The sequence below is a fragment of the Anomaloglossus baeobatrachus genome, chromosome 12, assembly GCF_048569485.1.
Source record: "Anomaloglossus baeobatrachus isolate aAnoBae1 chromosome 12, aAnoBae1.hap1, whole genome shotgun sequence".
Classification (NCBI taxonomy): Eukaryota; Metazoa; Chordata; class Amphibia; order Anura; family Aromobatidae; genus Anomaloglossus; species Anomaloglossus baeobatrachus.
Window position 1 is genome coordinate 54,691,359 of NC_134364.1, and position 13,953 is coordinate 54,705,311.

Below are 13,953 nucleotides of genomic sequence, written 5' to 3' on the forward strand. Positions count from 1 at the left end.
CAGTGAAAAAAAACCAAAACATTAATTCACCTTCTCCAGCCCTCCTGTCTCTGCCGCTGCTGCCTCTTGCTGCTCATTATTCTCATAGAATATTCACTTCACTGCCTGGCAGCAGCAGCAGCGGGGAGACGGGAGGGCTGGAGACCAAAGATCAGCACCACGGACAGCAGCGCGGACAGCCGGAAGGACCAGGTGAGTATGATAATTACCGGTTCTACGTGTGCTATCGCGGATAGCACACGTAGAACACACGTGTCCCGCACGTACCAGAGACACGTACTTACCTGCACGCAACACGCAGGGGAAATACGTGTCTCTCGGCACGTGCGTGAATTTCACGTGAGTGTGGAAGAGGCCTAATACATTTTTTGCACTTTGCTTCTTTATGAGGTCAGGGTTTTTCTTGCGCAAACATCTTGAAAACATGAAAACTAAAGGTAGCAGTCATTTAAATAATTGCTAGCAAATTATCAAACTTGTCTATGACCTGAACAGCTTTTTACATCCGCCGCTAATTGTCTTACATGCTGTTATCTCTCCTAATTAAAGCCACGCACAATACTTTCTTATATAAATAAATAAGTCACCAATCCCACCTCATTTATTGTACAAATTAGCCTCCAACATGCCTCCAGAATAAAATTTAATTAAGTGTGCAGAGACGCTCTGCAAATACTAAAGATTTCTTTCTTTAGAAAGTAAAAGGCTGGAGGTTTTCAGGTTAGACAAATGGCTTTTATGATCAGGAGGCACCTTCCTATGGTGGAAGGCCATCGATGACAGCATTTTAGCAGTTTGCTGACATGAAATCTGCTCATCGAGTCAAATGACAAATGTTTTGACAAAAAAACTCATAAAGTGATACTGAAAATGGATAATATCCTAGAATACCTCTAAATACCTGCATGGGATTCTACAGCATATTGTGGTTCAATCCTGAAGAAGGAGACAGTCTCCAAAATGCGTGGATTAAAGATCACCTTCATCCCATTTTGTCTATTCCATTGGGGCGTCAACGCGGTTTCAACCTCTTCATCTTCTGATTTATGATCTACAGCAGTATATTATTGGTATATACGTGGCGCCCCTGAGTAAAAGTATATTAGGGTGCCACAGGGAACTTGTTACGTCACCACCGGAGTCCGCTCCAGCGACTTCTGCTCCAATCGCCAGGCGACGCCGTGTTCCTGCCATGGATGGTGGTGGTGATGGGAGAGGAGTCGATGCCAGCGGCACCGGTGGGCGCAGGCTCCGATCATCCACTGGGCTGTGTTATCTTGGGATCTGCAGTACCAATGGCTGACTGTGAGTTGCGTGTGTCTTCCAGCTGAAGTTGCCAGCATTCAGCTACAACCAATGGGAAGACACCACACCCTTCTTAATTTCTCTCCTGTCTGCTCACCTCTGCCAGAGATAGTTCTGATTTCCCGGCTCCTGGTCCACCCTATACTGTTTTGTGATTCCTGTGTGCTGACTTCTGCGTGTTTTCTGACTACCCTTCTGCCTGCTGTTGTACCTCGCTGCCCGATCCGGATTTGACCTCTGCTACGTTTTCTCATTACGTCCTTGTCTGCCGGTTCTGTCCCTGTTCTGCTATTCCTGGTTTGACCCTGCCTGATTACTACTCTCATCGGACTGCAGCCTTCCACAGGTAGTGATCTCCAGGGCCCTGTGTAATTCCAAATCCCTGAATAGGGGTTAAATGGTTTCAGGGTTCTGGGGGTCCTGCTTGGTGAGGGGCTTCCCTCTAGTTTGTCCATTACATCCCACCTGAGTCTGTTGATCCAAGCAGGCGTTGCATTACTGCATCCTGTCACCCAGGGTGCAGGGCCTACCCCCCATGGTTCCAGGTTCCTAAGAAACCAGTGTCACTACCATCAGCACCACAAATCCCAATCAACACCTCACATCATGACCTGTCAGACACACCAGTGGGTTGGTCTAGCTGGAAAAGGCCACCCACCTAGGGGTCAGGCAGGCTGGTGGGAGGGAAGTGAGTCAGTTGAGTCTGCAGGAAAAGAGCAGAGTAGAGAGAGAGTCCTCAAAGAGAGAGGAGCTGGGGAGTAGTAGCTCCCGGTGAGCTAGACCGATGTTGGGTCGCAGACAGTGGTCCAGGACCAGAGGAGTCGGGAACCGGTGGCAGTGACATTGGAAAAGGGTGCGATGGATATACTCTAGGAGGACTGTCGGCATCTGAAATCCAAAAGAACTGACCAGTACCGAGCATGACGGGGTACAGGACTCTAGGTCAGGAGCGGATTCAACGTCGTGATAATTAACCTGGGAGGGAGAGTATCTTTTTGAAGTTCCCTAAGAGCTCAGAGACTGAAGGCGACAGCACACCGCGGGGGATAGGGCTTTCCAGTAAAGCAGCCCACTGAAATCCCAAGTGCCAGCCATCAAGAGAACAGCTGCACTAGACATAGTGAGTGGGGCCCCAACAGCTTCAAGCCAAGGGGCCACAACAACTAAATTGTGCATGGAGGTGGGCTCCGGATTACCAAGTGACACCGGTGGGAGCGGACACCTGGACGGGCTCCCCTGTAGAGACTGTGATGCACAGAGTCTTTGGTTTAACTTTAGTGTGAGTGTCTGCTGTATAATCCTCATCCAGCACCACGATTACCCACCGTGAGTACTCTGTTCCCCTGCATCCTGCGCTCCCAAATACCCCACCAAAACCCCAGAGGCCGGGGCCTTCCCTACCTGCGGAGGGACTGACACCTTGCTGCTCCACGCCATCTGCCCCGGTACTCCTTCCCTCAGCGGCGGTACTCCCATTACCGCAGCGGCGGTACTCCCATTACCGCAACCCGCAGGTGGCGTCACGAACTTCTCCCCTGTAAATAATCCCCTTTCAAGGATCGAAGTGTTTGCCGAGCCCGGGTCCAGATCCCTTGAGCCACGACCACCCCGTATCGCAGCAGCCCGGTCTGCGCCGGGGCGGCACATATGCAACTAAAATTACAATTTGTGACTATAAATAAGAAACGGAGCAAAAGAAGAAGAAAAAAAACTAGTAAAAGTCAAAAGCCACAATTCAACATTTAAGGTCAACTTTCTCGTCTTCTAAGGTTTCCTAATAAGAAGATAATAGACAGATGATGCTGACAGACACCTCAGTTGGAAACTCAGCCTCCCTGAAAAGGATGGCGCATGTTGTAATCGACCAGCCTGATCCTTCTCTATGATGACGCCTGCCTTTTGGGGAAAAAATAAGGAGGCCACCATATAAATTGGATGGTCGGTCAGTCCTGCCAAATTTAGTTGGCTTGATCACCATTAACCTTATGTCTACTCTACTTTTAGCCTAAGATTGGAGCTATACAGCAACTTTGATAGGGACACATTTTGCAATGCAACACAAGGTAATGCATTCAAGGCAATCACATGGTAATGGATTCCTAAAACAAACTTGAAATTTGTTTGTACGCTACAGGTCATAATACTTTGGTTGTACAACCACACTGTCAGCACAAAATCACTGTTCAAACGAAGCACAGGCATATGGTACACCCTTGGTGTGACCAAATTATTTAGTGCACCTTCCCATCTACTTCACTTCCATCTATTTCCACCCTTTTCTGGCTCCTGTAATGCCAAAGCTGTTAATCAAGGTAGAGAAAGGCGGAGATAGATAGAAAACTAGTAGGTGGGAAGATGAACTGAACTATTGGGCAACACCAAGTGTCACAAGTAGGTTTTTGAAAGCATCTCTGACTGTCATGGTGGCATTGGGATCTGGAAAAACTCTAGATTCTTGCACTCTGCCTTATAACTTCTCTGATGTCTTTGATCAGAGCAGGGAAACTCAAGTGTCGACCGACAGACTTGTAGTTCATAGGCAGGCTAGCAATAGTTAATCTCTGCTGGTCTGCTTGTTAATCTCCTTGATCACATGCTATGGGAGAACCAGTCACATTTGCTCTCCTCCTATATATGCTGGCTACATTGAGGTTAGTGCCAGCTATAGATTGACAATACCTGGCCTGGAGAGGATCCACTGAAATGAAGATACATTTGGGGTGTCCTGTTGATTGGTGTAGCGCCTAATTGCGCTGTTGCTCCGTGGCATTCTAGCTCCACCCTGCACTCTCCTGTCCCTCACACTGCCATCCTTGTGCTGTGTATTCCTGGGTTCCCCCCCTTCCCCGTGGCCATCCACGTGTCGCGTGGTACTCTGTGTCCCTTCTCCCTTCGTTGCTGCCCATGTGTGGTTCAGTCACCACCTCCTCCCTCCCTCCAGGATGTCCACCTGTGTGTCAGTCTCCACCCCCTGCCTAGGTCCCAGGTCCTGTGCATACTGCATGGGGTTTCCTTGTCTCCAGCTTAGGGGCACTTGTGCACCCTGATGGAAGGGGCCAGAGTAATGCATTAGGTTTGGATCCTAGCCTGTGGGTTGGTACAGTCTGTCTGCTCTGGTCTCCCAGCCTTCAGGATTAGAGATGAGCGGTTCTGTGGAGGTTTAGTTCGCTGGCCGCAAACGAGCCAAGCCTCCACTGGTTCGTGCTTCATCCGAACTCCAGAGCAAGTAACTGATTGGCTGTTTGATTCTCTGCCCGCATACAGCCAGCCATAAGCAGATCACTTCCGGGGGACGGTGGGCGGGCTTTTGAAACATCTTTTGGGTTGCACCCTACATGTATGTAATCGTGCTGATGCTGCCCCCAGTGCAAGCCATTCAAACACTGCAAGCGGCTCGCACAGGGCTGAGCACAGTGTTTCTCGTGCGAGTTAAGTTCGCACGTAAAGCATCCGAACCCCGAATCCAAATATTGACTTTTTAAGTTGGTGTTTGGTTCAAAAAACAAACTTCAGGTTTGCTCATCTCTATCCAGGACCAGTCCTGCATGCAATCAGTTCTTCTCTGCTGTGTCTGTCCTTTGTGTTTCTCTGGACTCGTCCTGTCTGTTCCTTGGTACCAGCCTGTATCTTGTACCGGAGTTCCATGTCTAATGAGCTAGACCCTGATGACCGGAGTTCCTCCTAAAAGCCCTGTCCTAGCTTCACCTGTGTCCGATGTCCTGTGCCTGATGTCCCACGCCTGGTGACCTGAGCCTGATGATGATCCTCACCTGCCTTTGCCTATCCAGCCATTCCCCATTCAGACTGTGCCTATTGTTTTGCTCTGTTCTGTCTGTCCTACCTGCCCTGCTCCGCTTAGCTGCCACAGTCCCGGTTACTCCCCCGAGAGTGGTACCTTGCACACTGCCTCGTGGCGGGCGCTTAATGAAGTCCCTCCCACTAAAGGGTAAGCCTGGGTAGTCCCTGTGGTCCAGTAGATCCACTCCCTCTTGCCACCTTCACCAGCGGAGAACGTTCTAATTGGGCCTGCAATGACCAGTCTCCCAACAATGCCACCACCGGGGAGGTGATGAATTACATGGTGCATATTAAAATCAATGGGTCTCCATCTAATTCTGTATCCTCCAGAAGAAAGGAACCTTTCTAGCTCATTTCTGCTGAATAAAGTACTTGTATTTAAATTCCCAAACCACCCCTTTAATATTGAAGATGAAGGTTTTTATGTCAACATGTATTACTATAAGCATAAAATCTGAATTCTAGCTGGAGACCTATGAAGAAAGTTTGGTTAACAACAAAGATTGATAGCATATAATATTATGGAGGAAATTCTGAGCTTCGGGCAAACAGTGAGATGAAGTGAAGTCTATTGATTCAAACCCATCAACTATGTGTAACAACTTGCTGATTGATCCATTAAGGTCTTATATAGTGATTTCTACTCGGTCCAACCGTGACATCCAAGAAGAAGTAAAATCCATTATTAGTTACAGGAAAGGAAGTCTGGAGAATGGAAAACTTATTGTAATATGAAAGTCAGGCTTCAAATAGAAGAATAATGACTTTTATGAAGTCTAGACTCTACAGGCAAATCAATAGCGACCAGTCATCTAAATTACATAGAACTGGAAGTAAACCTGCTGCATTAACCAAATGAGCTTGCATGGTAATAGAATATATCTGATTTTTTTTTTATTTACATAGATAGCACCGCTATGTACTCATGTAGGGATGAGCGGACCTGTGAATGTTTAGGATTGCCAAGTTTGGCCAGAATGTAGCTAAAAGTTCGATTCGGGACCCGAACCCAATATAAGTCAATAGGGCCCAAACTTTGGGCTGTAAAATAGGCTTGGGGTTCTGCAAAACTTTAAAAAAAATTTTAAAAAAACTGTGTTGGGTGCCCCCTATTTTTGATAACCAGCACAGGTAAAACAGACAGCTGGGGGCTGGTATTATCAGGCTGGGGAGGCCCATGATTATGTGGTCCCTCCCAGCCGAAAAATAACAGCTATCGCAGAAGTGGAGCAACACATTAGATGCGCCAACTCAGATGCTTTGCCCGCCTCTTCCCGATTGCAGTTGTGTCCCGGCAATCGAGGGAATATTTTTTGGGGTTACTGTCGGCTGTGAATTAGCAGATGTCATCAAACCAAGGGGATAGTAATGGAGAGGCGCATATCAGACACTCCTATTACTAACCCAGCAAGTATAGAGTTAAAAAACATACAAACACACAGACTGGAAAAACATTCATTTGAATAAAAACTCCCCACACTCCTTCATTCACCATTTTCTTATTTCAAAAGAAATCCTGGAAGTTCCCACGTAATCCAGTGGTGTAATGTCTCACAATGCCCATCGATTCCCATGGAGCTTCATTTTGAGAACTTGTTTATCACATACATGTTTCATATGTTTCATACGCATGACAGACTTTGTTCAATATATTTTTAACTTGCCAACAGTCAATGGATACAGAAAAGTTGCTCGTCTACCTGCTTATGATGAAAAAAAGCATGAGAAAATAGAAATCAATCAACCAGGGGAAAAAATAATTGGTCCACTTCTCTGATGGTAACACTGAAACAGATTGTGAGACAGATTTTCTTATTCACACGAGATTTTTACAAATTTCGCCAACTGTCATGATGGCGTCTGGTTCTGTTCAGACAACTGATTCTGACACTCCGTACTGATAACTTCTCTGGTGTCTGTGATCAATGCAGGGGCAGACTTGGGTGTCAACCTGCAGAGTGGGGATTCATAGGCAGGTTAGCAATATTTAATCTCTGCTAGTCTGCTTGTTAGTCTCATTTGATCACATGTTGTGTAAAAGCCAATCACCTCTGTCCCCCTCCTGTATATGCTAGCTAATCCTTCCACCTATGCCAGCTATAGTTTATCTTCGCTGGTCTGGTGAGGTGTGGTGATCCAGACTATCTGGTGGTTGTTATACTTGTTTCTGAGTGCGATTGTGGAGTTAACCCTTGTTGCTATTTTGTTGCTACCCTCCTGCTCTTGCTTTACTCCTGAGTCTCTCATTGTCTACTCCTGTGTGTGTAGTGTGTTAGAGTTTTTGTTTTTCCTTGTCTGTCTTTATCTGTTTTCCATCAGACTTCTGCCCTGTCCTTCCCTGGTCGGAGGAAAGTATCAGAGTAGTACTGGTCAGGAGCATAGCCAGGAATGGGATTCGGGCATCCCCACCATCAGGAGTAAACCCAAGGTTAGGGATATCCTAGGGTGTTGCTACTATCCTGCTCTTGTTTTTTTTCCTTAGTCTATTCCTTATCTATTCCTGTGTGTGTGCAGTGTGTCAGAGTTTTGGTTTTCCCTTGTCTAGCTTTGTTTTCCATCATACTCCTGCCCCTTCCTTCCCTGGTGGGAGGGGGATATCAGAGTAGTACTGATCTGGAGCATAGCCAGGAATGGGACTCGGGCATCCCCACCTTCAGTGGTAATCCTGAGGTTAGGGATAGCCTGGGGACCCCTAGCAAGAGGGACAGCATAGCCAGGAATGGGACTCCGGCATCTCCACCATCAGGAGTAACCCTGAGGTTAGGGATAGTCTAGGGACCCCTAGCATGAGGGACAGCATAGCCAGGAATGGGACTTGGGCATTTCCACCATCAGGAGTAACCCTGAGTGTAGGGATAGCCTAGGGACCCCTAGCATGAGGGACAGCATAGGAGCCCCTGTCCCCCGCTATCTTAAGTCACCTCATGACAAAAATAAATCTTAACTTTGTCACTTTTTTTCCTTTTTCCAGAAGTTGGTTGAGTCTCTCCTGTTCAATATCACCTCTTAATGTTCATAGACTTTATCCTTTATTAATAATATTTATTTTACGAGCAAGTGTCCTGCTTAGTCCGATCTTATTCCTTCTTTAATGCCTATGTCTCTTATTTTTAAATCCTAAATGTGTTCTTACATGGAACAACTTGACCGGAACGTAATTGCTTTAACGTTACTTTGACACACTCCATCGTTCTGTCCCTTTGACGCCAGCCAAGTTCTCTACCATGTCCTTCATTGTTCCAATTCTAATAGTATTCTGTCTTCTCGGAGACAATTTATGAAACACTTAATCGGGAGGTGAGCGCGGGCTCCGTGTAAGTTAGTCATTACGGTGATGACTCTGATCAGTTTTCTATGTAAATAAGACATTCCCAGCTTAGGAATTGTTGAATAAGCCGACTTGGAATGACTTCCAGTGAAACTGACATTAAGCGTAATGAGCTGGCCAATTAGCATAAGAACATGTTGACGTGCCATCTTCTCCCCCAAGCCTCTGGGAGTGCTAAAGGAGAAATAAGGATTTCATATTATAGGAAAGAGAAACGCTGGCGTCTGGCTTCTTCATTCACATATCAATTCCATTAAATAGTAATGTAAAAGTCTAATGAGTCGGCTTGCTTTAAAAAAAACAAAAAAAAAAAACAAAAAAAAAACAACACTAAACGTTAATGTACTGGATAATACAGAATTTCTAAGAGGTAAATAGTTTCCGCATCGTGGGAACGAGTTAAAGGGGCTCAGAAAACCCGGAACTTCCATCTTTTGTAAAAAAGTGGAGACCAGCTATAAAGAGCATCTGTTATTCTGGAGAAAGTGAAAATTTGTTTTTAATTCAACCGCCTATTAATTTTAATAACCTTTATGCAGTGATTCATTCTGCCTGTGGTGGCGCTGTAGAGGGATTGATGATTTGCTTTTGGGTTCTTTCAATGATCTCAGCTCTATGGTGCTGCTGTTGTTATTCCCATATCATCTCACTGTGTCCGCTACAGAAAAGGTCATATTCTTCCAGGACTTAGAGAAACCATAGTATTAATTTTTATTTTTTTATATCAATAAAGCACATGAAAATATTAAAATCTAGAATATATCTTATAAGGGAAATAAATTTGCTTCTTACTTCTATCAGATTACTGAGATAAAAGATGGCAGTTAGTGCTTATGAAGTTCTATGGAAATGGGAGGATCAAGAGATCGAGAGGCAGAGGGAGGATCGAGAGGCACAGGGAGGCAGGAGGAATGAGAGGCACAAGGAGGACGGAGGAACGAGAGGCACAAGGAGGACGGAAGAACGAGAGGCACAGGGAGGAGTGAGTGGCAGAGGGAGGAGCAAGAGGCTAGAGGCAGAGGGAGGAGTGAGAGGCAGAAGCTAGAAGCAGAGGTAGGAGCGTGAGGCTAGTGGCAGAGGGAGCAGCGAGAGGCAGGAGCTAGAGGCAGAGGGAGGAGCGTGAAGTTAGTGGCAGAGGGAGGAGCTAGAGGGAGGAGTGAGAGGCAGGAGCTGGAGGAAGAGAGGAGCAAGAGGCAGAGTGAGGCGGGAGACTCTAGAGGCAGAGGAAAGAGCAAGAAGGAGCTAGAAGGAGGAGCAAGAAGGAGGAGCTAGAGGCAGAGGGAGGAACTAGAGGAAGACACCATCATTCTGCTGCAAGTTTTTCTGATGTAACAGTTACTCTTTATATATTAACTAGCTGTAGTATCCGGGCGTTGCCCGGGATGGTAACGGTCTCTCTGTCTCTCTCCCAGTCTCTGTCTGTGTGTCGCTGTCTGTCTGTGTCTTTCTTTGTCTGTCTGTGTCTGTCTCTGTCTGTTTCTATCTCTCTGTCTGTATTTGTATCAGTCTGTCTCTCTCTATCTCTGTGTGTGTCTGTCTGTCTCTTTCCAGGGCTGTCCCTTCCAGGGCTGTTTCTTTGTCCGTCTGTTTCTTTGTCCGTCTGTTTCTTTGTCCGTCTGTTTCTTTGTCCGTCTGTTTCTTTGTCCGTCTGTCTCTTTCCCGGGCTGTCTCTTTCCCGGGCTGTCTCTTTCCCGGGCTGTCTCTTTCCCGGGCTCTCTCTTTCCCGGGCTCTCTCTTTCCCGGGCTCTCTCTTTCCCGGGCTGTCTCTTTCCCGGGCTCTCTCTTTCCCGGGCTCTCTCTTTCCCGGGCTCTCTCTTTCCCGGGCTCTCTCTTTCCCGGGCTCTCTCTTTCCCGGGCTCTCTCTTTCCAGGTCTGTCTCTTTGCCCGGCTGTCTCTTTGCCCGGCTGTCTCTTTGCCCGGCTGTCTCTTTGCCCGGCTGTCTCTTTGCCCGGCTGTCTCTTTGCCCGGCTGTCTCTTTCTAGGGCTGTCTCTTTTTACGGTTGTCTCTTTCTAGGGCTGTCTCTTTGTCTGTCTGTTTGACTCTATCCGTCTCACCACCGACATCTTATTACCTCACACTTATTCTTATACTAACAGTTTATTTTGTTCCTATAGCAACCACTGACAGTTGCTATTAATAGCTATAGCTCCCACCTCTATTCAGTTTAATGGAGGCAAGATTTTGGAGATAAACTGTAAAGCGCGGGGTTAAATTTTCCCGTCAAAACATAGTCTCTGATGCTCCCTGAGTCACATGGGGCGTCTGTGCAAAATTTTGTGATTGTAAATGCGACGGTGAAAATTCCGTTAGCGGACATACACACATACACACACACATATATATATACCGTATATACATACACTGAACTTTATATATTAGATGAATAGAGATTATCAAATCTTTTATAAATTTCATAGAACTTTTGAAAAAAAAATGTATTTTCTGGAATTGCAATAATGCAAAGCTTCCAAAGTCCTTGAAAGTAAATGTAAAATGATCTGAGGTCTCCTAGGACTGTGTTAAAGCCCTTCCAAGCTCTTTAAAGGGAATCCACCCCTAAACTATTTATATGTGCATGTAGGTCTTTCACAGACAAGTCCAGCAATACCTTTAAATGATAAGTTTGTTCCTCCATTACGGAGAAATCAGCATTATTTCATATTCAAATGAGGCTGAAGAGCTGTGGTAGATTCCCCTCCCATCACCACCTCCTCCTGCGTGATTGACTTCCTCTTTTTGCCAAGAAGAATGGGCGGCATTACCATCTGAGAAAATAAAGAGCCTCATCCACAACTACCACAAAAGACTTCATTGAGGTTAGGGGGGGCAATACACTGTATTAAGAACTGGGGTATGTGAACTTTTGATCAGGGTCATTTGGATGTTTTTGATTTTCATTATGATATAAAAAGAGAAAATACAGTAGATGACAATAAATGGCTTCACCCGACCACTAACCATGAGTGGAAAAAAAGATTGTGTTATCATTCATATTCTCTCTGGGGTATGTAAACTTTTGAGCACAACTGTATATAATCCCTCATAGATAAAGCTATGAACTGTTGTTTATTTCCTAGAATGCTACTGAAGCAAACAAGCTGTGACAGAAAGAAATGTGTGAAATTGGGCGATTCTGCACTACCCCGCCACACAATAGGAAAGCCATTTGCCGTCCAAGCTCTTATCTACCTGGCAGCCTCAGAAGTCGAGAACGCGGCACTTCTGCGCACCGCGCCTGATATACAACAGTCTATTAAAAATGTATTGGCTCATTTACTGTTATGTTTCTATAAATATTTAATGGCATTATTTGGATTTTAATCTTGGACAAATGATACGAGCAGATGGAGTCAAATGGCGTTATTTCCCGAGCCGACTCAACTACTTGAGAGGGAGAACAGAGAAATTCAATGGAAAGAGTAAATCATATTTATGCAATGTCATTTTACACTGAAGAGTGAGAAAGAATAGAGATACTGCTTATGCAATAATGTGGCTGAATATTTCCAATGCTTAGAGCATTGCCACCTTTTACAAAAACGGGAATGTGGCACCAAAGGAATCCGATTTTCAAAAAGTAAAATGTGGCTGATTGCCACACATGACATAACAACTAATGGAGTGCCTACTACTATAAGAATACCACCTATACGTCTCCTATACTCAGTCTGCTTTGGAGGAAGGCATGCTATAGAGCAGGAGAGATCTATAGTTCTTGGGAGAAACGTAGAATAACTTGGGACTCTTAATTCCTACTTATTCAGGGCTAAAGAGTCCAGTGGGTGGTCCTAAACACTGATCCACTGTCAATCAGTAACTGTCATGGTGATTGTAAGATAGCGGGGAACTGGGGCTCCTAAGCTGTTCCTCAAGTTAGGGGGCCCTATGCCATCCCTAATCTCAGGGATACTCCTGATGGTGGAGATGCTTGAGCCTCCTTCTTGGCCCTGCTCCTGACCAGTCCTGATCTGATTCCCCCTCAACCCAGGGATGGATGCTACAGGAGTGTGATCAAACACGCAGATAAAGACAGACAAGAGAAAAAAAACAAAACAAGAGCAGAAAGGAAGTCACAAAACAGGGGTAAACTCCACAACTGCACCAAGCAATGAGTACAGGTTTCACCAGAAAGTCTGGGACACCACACCTCACAGTCCAACATAGAACTAACTATAGTTGGCATGGGTGGAAGGATTCAACCAGCATAAATAGGAGGGGAGCGAATGTGATAGATCTCCCCACAACATGTGACCAAAGGCGCAAAAAGACCAGAAGAGATTAAGGGGCACTTTGCATACTACGACATCGCAGGTGCAATGTCGGTGGGGTCAAATTGAAAGTGACGTACATCCGGCGTTGCAGTCGATATCGTAGTGTGTAAAGCCTTTTTGATACGATTAACGAGCGCAAAATCGTCGTAATCGTATCATTGGTGTAGCGTCGGTCATTTCCATAATTTGGAAATGACCGATGTTACGATGTTGTTCCTCGTTCCAGCGGCATCACACATCGCTGTGTATGAAGCCGCAGGAGCGAGGAACATCTACCTGCATCCTGCGGCTCACGTCAGCTATGCGGAAGGAAGGAGGTGGGCGGGATGTTTACGTCCCGCTCATCTCCGCCCCTCCTCTTCTATTGGCCGCCTGCCGTGTGATGTCGCTATGACTCCGCACGACCCGCCCCCTTAATAAGGAGGCGGGTCGCTGGCCAGAGCGACAACGCAGGGCAGGTGAGTGCATGTGAAGCTGCCGTAGCGATAATGTTCGCTAAGCCAGCTATCACCATGATTTCGCAGCTGCGACGAAGGCGGGGACTATCGCGCTCGGCATCGCAAGCATCGGCTTGCGATGTCGTAGTGTGCAAAGTTCCCCTTACTCTTACTAGCCTGCCTAGGAAGCAGCACACAGCAGGTCGATGCCAGAGTCTGCCTGTGTAGATCCCAGACACCAGAGAAACCATTAGGTGGAGTGGCAGAATCTGCAATCTGAGCAATAACTTGTGAATACCCCTTTAAGCATTTGTACAAAGAAAATTTTAGATATATATCTATATTTAACCCCACGTTATACTAGTTATGTGAACATGTCACGAGTATAGTCAGGTCTAGGTCTCGAAATATTGCTTTTCACCCATCCAGAAACCTAAAAGACAAATTGCAATATTATGTAATGCACATTTTCTATTCCGAGGACTCGGAAAAATAAATTCTGAGATGTCAGATGAGATCCTGACCCAAAATGAATATGTTATGCGTTTTGCCTCAATAGCTTGGGTAAGCTCAGGCGAAACCTCAGAAATTAATGATACTGCTCCACAACATCTGAGTCTCCGAGACTCAAAACGCAAACTAATTAATACTAAAGCAAAAGGTAACATATGTTTTAGGAAAGAACAACTCCAAAAATAACTGGAGGAAACATTTGGTTATTTTAAGAGGCTACAGAGGAATTAGGGCTTTCTTATGTTTTATACATTTTTCCTACTAATGATACACAATGAAATCATCCCTTAGTAATTGGCA

The 13,953-nt window shown here is 45.7% G+C and overlaps 1 protein-coding gene across 4 annotated transcripts in view; it reads right to left on the reverse strand.

Annotated features, from left to right (window-relative positions):
• KCNH5 (potassium voltage-gated channel subfamily H member 5) overlaps nt 1-13,953 on the reverse strand; it is a 332,203-nt gene that overhangs the window by 100,773 nt on the left and 217,477 nt on the right. The gene's annotated exons all lie outside the window — the stretch shown is intronic.